Genomic DNA, 8,962 nt, shown 5'->3' on the forward strand with positions numbered 1-8,962 from the left:
CCGTTTCTTATCCAGTTTATTTAAAGAGAACCTTTATCAATGAGACACAAGATGAAACTTTTCCAACCATAGAATTTAGAAATTAGTCAATATTGAAGTTACTGAATATTGATTATATATATTTTTTTCTGTTTGGAAATGACTTAAATCATTTCATGGATATTTGCTGATTACTTTCAGGACCATTAAACTTCAGTAAACAGCTCATTTAATGTCATTCTCACTTTATACTTATATACTTATTTTTTTTTAAATGAATTATTTATTCAGTTCAGCTTTAATGGTCCGTGCATTATATCAAGAGTTCCATCATTTATATCCACGTCCATATTTGAACCAGCAGATAGATTACTCTGAGGATAATGTCCTCATAGTTGGACTTTGTCTTTGCTCTTTTATCAGTAGTTTTGGACTATCACATAAATTATTGATTTGGAGGAAACTGAAGTCTTTCATTTTGCATGTGTCGTCATTTTATAACCAAGGACTCAGGTCATCTGTCTTCCTCCTGCTGCAGCTCATTTCCTTGTACACCGATGTTGGTTGTTTATGAAAATATGAATGGTGCCAGATAGTGGACGCCAACTTTTTTAAATGACTGCTCATGTTACCATGGCAGCATATTAGCATGCAAATCAGGTTTATTTGTCATCAGTGCAGGTCAAAGGCCTGCTTCCATGTGGAGGGCCGAGCCCTTTAGAAGCCTGAAGAATGTGCTGGCTGCAGCTGTAACACGCTCTGCACTGACCTGGTCTATATTTGGTGCCAAAGACATTTCCTATATTTACACCTGTGCTCGTGGTGGGACTGCAGGGCTTTCTGTTGTATCACCTGGTTGATTGTGACAGATCGTTCCACTCTGGAGAGCCACTGTTTGTTGGAGGTTTTTCAGCTGAGAACTGGCAAAGACCAAGTTTTCTCCATCCAAAGTACCTTCAGATGACTTCTGGTGTGAACTGGCCCTTTGAGTGGACGTGAAGTTCCATAGAGTCTAGTGAGACGTGTGTGACAGAACTGCTCACGGTCTGTCTTCAGAAACTAAGCATTAAGACCTGTCATCAGGACTTCTGGGACTTTGTGATGTCACAAGAAAGCAGCCACGCCTCCAGAGCTAACTCCTGCTCCGTACTCAGCAGCTGCAGTTTTTAGTCACTTTGGATTAAAGTGTCTGATAGATAAATATGTTTAAAAATAGAGATATTCCTGAAGCTGTGCTGTGTTAGATTCCATGAGTGATGAACGCCAACACCTCACAACACATAGTCACCCTACTCTACCGACAGATGGGCCACCGCCAAATATACACCCAACATTTGTGTCAGGCAGATCAGAGTCACGCCCTCGGCTCCACTGATAACCTTATCCAACACACACACTTCACCCCTTAGCTGTCCGACCTATAGCTGCAGCACTGCATGCTGGGAACTTTACAGTTTTCTTTGTCAGCATAAAGGAGCTCTGTGTCTGTGAGACAGAGAGGCTTGTTGTTCGGGCCGTTGTGTGGCAATCAAACGGCTAAAGGTCACTGTTTCATTCAACTCAGACAAATTATATTTAATAGATTTTTTTTCTGTTCAAGTTCAACTGGATTTAAAGAAAATCTGATAATTCACTGTTTCCATGACAATATTGTTTTTAAAAGTGTCTAAAAGTCTCATGTCAGACACCCCACAGCCTGAAGCTCCGTGTCTCTGTGTTCCATGTCCTCTCCCTCCTCATTCTTTGAAAAACAAACTGACGCTGGTGGCGATGCAGCTCACCTTATATGGGAAAGGGAGCACGCTCAGATCATCAGGGCTGAAGAGTGGTCTACACAGAAGGATCTGACAGGTCCAGGTTTGCAGAACACAGGTTTGTGTGGACGGAGGTGGCGTCAGAGAGCTAAGGTGGAGAACAATGGACGTCTCCTGTCTGCAGGCCTCAGCTGTTTGTGTGTGTGTGTGTGTGTGTGTGTGTGTGGGGGGGGGGTCACAGTTCGACTCCTAAACTCACTGTCTAAATGTTCTCTCTCTGCTAATATATTTTATAATCTGAATTTGTAGCATTTCATGATCTTTGAATCCTAAGTCTGTAATTTTCCACTTAGTGATGATATTGTGTTTAATTTTACAGTTTACAGATTCACAATAAAAAACTGTAGTCGTCACCTGATGCCCAAATCAAATCGATGACCTCACATACGATGATGTCACCCAGCAGACATGTTGGCCCAGTTAAGAGCTGTTGACTCATTCAGGTTTAATGACTCTGCGCTCGTCACTGTGACCCCGAATGCCTTGTTTTGGTCCGTCAGTGTTGAGCTCAGCTTGCTCAGAGGAAGTGAGCGGAGCTGCTGTGGGATTATGGAAGCTGGCTGGCGGGGGGGTTAGTACACCGAGGCTTGATTCACCCCCCCACATGGGACCAGTTGTCGGTGTAGTGAGTCACGAGCAGCAGTTTTCACTTCACTTCATCCTCTGCTGTTAAATGCTTAACAACAATAAAAACATACTGCATGTTTAAGTACACAGATCAGAACGTCCACATTTAAACTGCTAAAGTTCCATTTTAGACCTTCAGACCTTTAAACCCAAATCAAATCAAATCAGATTTATTTGTATAGCGCCAAATCATAACAAAGTTACATCGAGGCACTTTACATATAGAGCAGGTCTAGACCAAACTCTTTATAAATTTATTTAAAGAGACCCAACAGAAAGAGAGGGGGGGAGAGAGAGGGAGAGAGAGAGACACACACACACAGGCATTGGAGGGTGGGGGGGGGTGTAGGCAGGAACATGTTGCTGCATGAAGTTCATGGAGTTGAGCTGTAATACAGAATTCATGCTATATGGGACCAGCAGGTGTTGCAGGAACATGGGATGGTGATGAGTCACCACCTGCAGGATGAGGACAGGGAGAGAGAGGAGAGGAACTGGGAGAGACAGAGACTTTGGCAGAACATGGTTAGTAAATGCTGGATAAATGGTTAGAACTGGGAGAAACTGTTTTTTAAGAAGGATGGTTCTTATCAACACATTCAAGGGGGGAGGAAAGGAGAGCGAGCGAGACGGAGGGAGAGAGAAAGAGGGAGAGAAGCTCAGTCCTTCCCCCAGCAGCCTCGGCCTACAGCAGCATAGCTAAAGAGGAGAGGACTTTAACTTTTTAACTATCAGCTCTGTCATACAGGAAAGTTTTAAGCCTGATCTTGAAAATTACTAAAGAGTCCGCCCCCCGGACTGATACTGGGAGTTGGTTCCATAGAAGAGGAGCCTGATAACTGAACGATCTGCCTCCAGATTTACTCTTGAAGACTCTAGGAACCACAAGTAAACCTCCATCTAGAGAGCGGAGTGGCCTGCTAGGACAGTAAGGAGCTATGAGCTCTCTGAGATATGATGGAGCTTGGCCATTAAGAGCTTTATATGTTAAAAGAAGGATTTTGAATTCTACTCTATATTTTACTGGCAGCCAATGAAGAGCAGCTAACAGGAGAGATGTGATCTCTTTTCCTAGTTCCTGTTAATATTCGTGCAGCAGCGTTCTGAATTAACTGAAGGCCTTTTAGAGATTTGTTTGGACATCCAGATAGTAATGAGTTACAGTAGTCCAGCCTAGAAGTTACAAATGCATGGACTAGTTTTTCTGCATCATCCTGAGAAAGGATGTTTCTGATTTTCCTAATGTTTCTCAGGTGGAAGAAGCTGCCCGACTAACTTGTTTTATGTGAGGGACAAAGGGCCTTTAAACCTTCAGACCTTTAACATAATTATTCATTTACAGAAATGAAACAGGGAGAAAATGGTGATGGTGCTTCCTACTGAGTGACGCTGCAGCAGCTGATGGAGAAACCAGATCGGTGTAAACTCAGCACAGCTGTGTGTGTCTCTCTCTCTCTCTCTCGCTCTCTCTCGCTCTCTCTCGCTCCCCTCCCCCCCCCCCCCGTTTGGTGGACAGTGAGGAGGGTTTTATTTGTCCTGGTGTCAGCGTCAGGTGGTGGATGGTCCTCGATCAGGAGCTGCAGCTGACAGTCAGGGCTGTCAGAGGTCAGAGGTCAACGGGGCGGTCAGCACATTAGAACACCTTCACATTGATTCACTGGGCTCTCCTGATTGGCTGACTGTTTGAAGTGAGCCAATGAAATTAGAGCAGATTTCTGGTAAACGCTAAAACAGTCAAGGTTGGGTGGAGCCAAGTGGGCGGGGCCAGTGGGCGTTCCATTGGACCAACAGTGACCAGACGAGGCTTAACATGAACTGTCTGATAACTGTTGTAATGTTTTTCTCTACAGGCTGTCCCAGAACCTGTCACAGTTCTTGAAGCTGCTCCAGAACCAGAACCTGTCCATGAGCAAGTTAAAGAACCAGAGTCTGAACCAATCACAGTCCACAAAACTGTCCCAGAACCTGTTGTAGCCCAAGAAGAAGCTACAGTGAAAGAATCTGCAAAGAAGCCAGAACCAGCTGCAGTCCCACAACCAGTATCAGAACCTGAACCGGTCCCAGAACTTGTATCAGAACCTGAACCTGTCCCAGAACCAGCTACAGTCCCTAAACCAGTATCAGAACCAGCTGCAGTCCCAGAACCAGTATCAGAACCTGAACCGGTCCCAGAACTTGTATCAGAACCTGAACCTGTCCCAGAACCAGCTACAGTCCCTAAACCAGTATCAGAACCAGCTGCAGTCCCTCAACCAGTATCAGAACCTGAACCTGTCCCTCAACCAGTATCAGAACCTGAACCTGTCCCAGAACCAGCTACAGTCCCTAAACCAGTATCAGAACCAGCTGCAGTCCCCGAACCAGTATCAGAACCTGAACCTGTCCCAGAACCAGCTACAGTCCCTAAACCAGTATCAGAACCAGCTGCAGTCCCCGAACCAGTATCAGAACCTGAACCTGTCCCAGAACCAGCTACAGTCCCTGAGCAAGTATCAGAACCTGAACCAGCTACAGTCCCTGAACCAGGCCCAAAACCTGAAGCCGTCCCTGACCCTGTATCAGAACCAGCTGCAGACCCTGAACCAGTCCCAAAACCTGAACCAGTCCCTGAACCAGTATCAGAACCAGCTGCAGTCACTGAGCCAGTATCAGAACCTGAACCAGCTGCAGTCCCTGAATCAGTATCAGAACCTGAACCTGATCCAGAGCCTGCGGTCTCCTCTGGCTTGGTACCTGAAGCGGTCCCTGAACCAGACATAGCTGTGGAAGAGTCTTCACCTGAGCCAAAACCAGAACCTGAACCTGAGACGGACCTCAGCATTGGTAAGGCCTGATCCAGCCCGGTTCTACAGCTCTGATTTGGGTTTATAAGAATAAACTGGATTTAATGTTTCAAAGCTGCAGACGGTCAGCTGACCTGCTGGCACGCTGTTGGAGGACATGAAGCCGAACGCTCTCGTCCTCTTAAAGCAGAAGGCTGCTCCGCCTCTTTCCACGCCTGGGGGCGGCGCTGTGTGATCTCCGTGTTGTTTGTGGTCTGTTCCAGACGTGGCTGCAGCTGAAGAATCAGTGAAGTTCGTCCCAGGAAAGAAACAGAGCAAGTTTGAGACGCTGATGACGAAGGAGGAGATGGAGGAGGAGCAGAGGTCAGTGCCCCCCCCCCCCCCGAAGCAAACACACTTCCTGCTCGCTGCCTCTCTGCTGTTTTATTCAGTTTCACCTGAGCATGAAAAGAAAGGCAAACTGCTCTGAGGCCTGAAGGCTGGGGGGTGAACCACACACACACAGTTTGACGGACAGGTTGTGGCTGATGTGATCCAGTTTGGGGGGAAACGTCTTATTTCACTTTGTGTTTCGGAGCGTTGGACTCCTGCTTCAGCTCCTGGTCGATGAATCCATCCATCCCAGCAGCACACCCCCAACAAGAAAATCAAATATTCTCTCAGTATGTTTCACATTTTAATCCGGTTAAATTAGAAGGAGAAGAATATCAAACGGCATCAGTATCAGAGCAGTGAAACCACAAATCCCAAGTCTGATTTATTCCTTTGGTTGTTGAGCATGACCCCCCACCCCCCGGTGTGTGTTTGTTTACAGTGTAAAAGCTGTTTGTGTCTTTATCTTTCAGGATAGAGTTTACATCAGACTTTACCTCTCTATAGTCACCACTGTTAGGCTGCAGAGGGTAAGAAGACACTTCTATTAAATATGAACTAAACCCCCCCACAGACCGAAGAAACCAACATCTGACAGCTAATTATTTATGTCTCAGCTGCCGGGATGGATTTTATATTTTAGAATAAATTATTTTGCCACTTCTGGACATTTAACTATGAAAGCAGAACGTTTTTCTTACAGTCATTTATTTTGAAATGTCCAGTTTCAGAGATTTTATTGTTGTTGTTTTATAAAAAGTTTGGGAAAGATTTCATGTACTGTTGAACATGAGTACAGATCAGATAGATGATGAATTATTGATCCTCTGACTAACCTCATCATGTTGCTGAGTGGCAGGAAGTGCAAACAGGAAGTTGTGATTTCATCGTGAAGGTTCGGTCAGATTTTTTAAAAATCGCATCTCTATGTTTTCAAACCAAATGTGAGATATTAAAGTTGAGGTTTTGGCTTCTTCCTGCAGTTAAAATATATTAATGTGAAAATACAAAATAAAAGTCCAAAAGTATAATCAGAAATTCTACCAAAGTAAAAGTTCAAAATGAACAGCTTCCTGTCTGAGGGCGCACTCTGCTGGACACTGACAGTCAGTGCAGCTGGAGACCCCCCCCCCGTCCCGTGATGGGAGGAAATTCAGCTCCCCAGATCATAAACTTTTACTCTGATTCACCTTCCAATGACTTCATTCAAAGTGTCACACTTTAATATTTCAAATGAAAAATACAAAGCTCAGCAGGGACGGAGGACTGGAATGATCCAGATCCAGGTCTCAGGTCCAGCTGTTCGGGGTTTTGGGTCACATCTGTCCAGCTGTGCTCTGCTGCTAACGCTGCATGCTACGCTAACAGCTAAGCTAAGGGTGAGTGCTGAACCAGGTGTGTAACTCTGTAACTTTGTGTTAATGTTGTTCAGATCAGCGATGCTGGCAGTTGTGTAGTTTGTGTTGGCGTAGATTATAACACAGTGCAGTTTAATCCAGATTTCAGATCGTGTTTGGAAATGAATTCATGTCTTGAATGTTTTTTTTATTTCTCCTCAGTAATTAACGGTAATTCATCAGATCAAAGATGTTTAATTCTATAATCTGACTCAGACAATCAGATCAGTGTCATTATTTGGAGAAAAGAGGAAGTACAAACTCTTCAAAGTAAAGCTCTGCTGTGACTGAATGTAGAAACAACAGAGGACATCAGCTGTTTCTTTGATAGAGCTTCTGTTTTCTTACAGCTGATCAGTGAGGAGGACGACGCTGCTGCTGCTGAAGAGCTGCTTTTCAGCATCAGAGGGAAGAAGTTGTGTTAACAGAAACGTTGTGTGTTGTGGTTGTATTGGACAAGCAGAGGAAGGATTATGTGTTATTTTTGCTAAAACTATTGAATTGTCACCTAAATCCAACTAAAGTTTGACTTTTGAGCTAAAATTTTGGTTTAATTGTAAAACATGAAATAAATATGTGAAACACACTTTGTGCTAATTGTCTGTTTAGTGAGTTGAAGTTGTGTTTGTCGTCACTTCTCATCCCACAACTGATCAACACCTTCAATCCAGTTTGGTTTTTAACAGAAGCATTATGACACACTGATGGTCTGGCTACCATGGATACCTGTCAGTGGGTGGGGCCTATCAGACAGCAGGCGTGGAGCTTCAGGATCAGCAGTGAAAGGTTCAGCTGCAGCTCCTGAACGTGTGTGTGTGTGTGTGTGCTCACTTCCCAGGGTGCAACAGGAGCAGTTGGCGGCCATCTTCCTGCTGCTGAGGGAGAACCAGGAGGCGTTGGGGGAGGTGACGGAGGGAGATATGGAGGAGCAGATGAAGCTCTACTCTCTCTGAGGCGCCATCCTGCCATGTTAGTGCCCTGGTTACCATGGCGACACCTAGCTCTTTAATGTGAAGCTGTAGATTGAAAGTGAAGGATTTTATGACTTTATTTTCTGAAAATATTGTAGTTTTTTCGTGATTTCTTTTGAAATCAAAGTGAATAAATCTCAAGATTTTTCTGTAACATTTAAACTAGCTCAACTTTTATGTCAAAATATTTTCCCTTCAGGTATCACACATATTGGCCTACAGTTTTTTACTTTGTTCTGTTGAAGTCACGGCTAGTGCTGCTCCTTCTGGGTAATGTAGTTCTGATGTTCATTTTGCTTTTGTGACTTTTATGTGGAAACAGTTGAAACTGGATTTATTTATTAAAAGTGTTATTTTCATGAGAATAAATAGATGAATGTGAAATGTTGACTATTGATTTATTGGAATTCATTTGAGAAAAATAATAGCTTTGTCAGAGGAAAAGCAGCCTCCTTGTTTTATTTTGACATCCCTGTGTGTTGTCTGTGATTGGCTGAGGCTCCAGTCTCTCCCTGTCCTCAGGGCGATCATGACATGGGGACAAAAGATTTCCTTCTACGGTTTCTCCGCTGCCTCTGCCTCTACAGAGAACGCTGTGAGAACCGAGCTGCCGCAGACAGGGCCCTGCTGACCTCTGACCTCTAACCCTCAAAGGGCCAACCTCAGGGGCTGTGTGATGACGGCGGGTAGTATTCCCAGCAGCCCATCCAATCAGGTGAAGACAGAGACGACAGGTGAGGTTACCTGGAGTTCAGACGGACTCTAATGGTCTGAAGAGGAACTACACCAAGAGTTTCAGGTTCTGGATGTTTCCAACAGAACTTTGAGCTACTTTGTTCACAAACCAGCTGAGAGCTTCAAGTTTATTTTCACATGACCACGAGGTGACGAGAGACTGACCTCTATTGACCTCTTCTGACCTGTGGCTACCTGATGAAGATGATGATGGTGAAGACTCTTCAGAGAAGTTGGGACTGTCGGTGATGGAGCATTGAGGTGATCAGATCATCTTCTCCTCT

The 8,962-nt window shown here is 44.6% G+C and overlaps 1 protein-coding gene and 1 long non-coding RNA gene across 2 annotated transcripts in view; both read left to right on the forward strand.

Moving 5' to 3' along the window:
- Positions 1-8,962, forward strand: part of LOC115048190 (zinc finger protein 260) — a 144,209-nt gene that overhangs the window by 86,686 nt on the left and 48,561 nt on the right. The gene's annotated exons all lie outside the window — the stretch shown is intronic.
- On the forward strand, positions 6,113-7,558 carry LOC115048215 (uncharacterized). Its single transcript, XR_003841049.1, has 2 exons — positions 6,113-6,954; positions 7,323-7,558. It is a non-coding gene; the product is annotated as an uncharacterized LOC115048215 (long non-coding RNA).

Source organism: Echeneis naucrates, chromosome 8 (assembly GCF_900963305.1).
Source record: "Echeneis naucrates chromosome 8, fEcheNa1.1, whole genome shotgun sequence".
NCBI lineage: Eukaryota > Metazoa > Chordata > Actinopteri > Carangiformes > Echeneidae > Echeneis > Echeneis naucrates.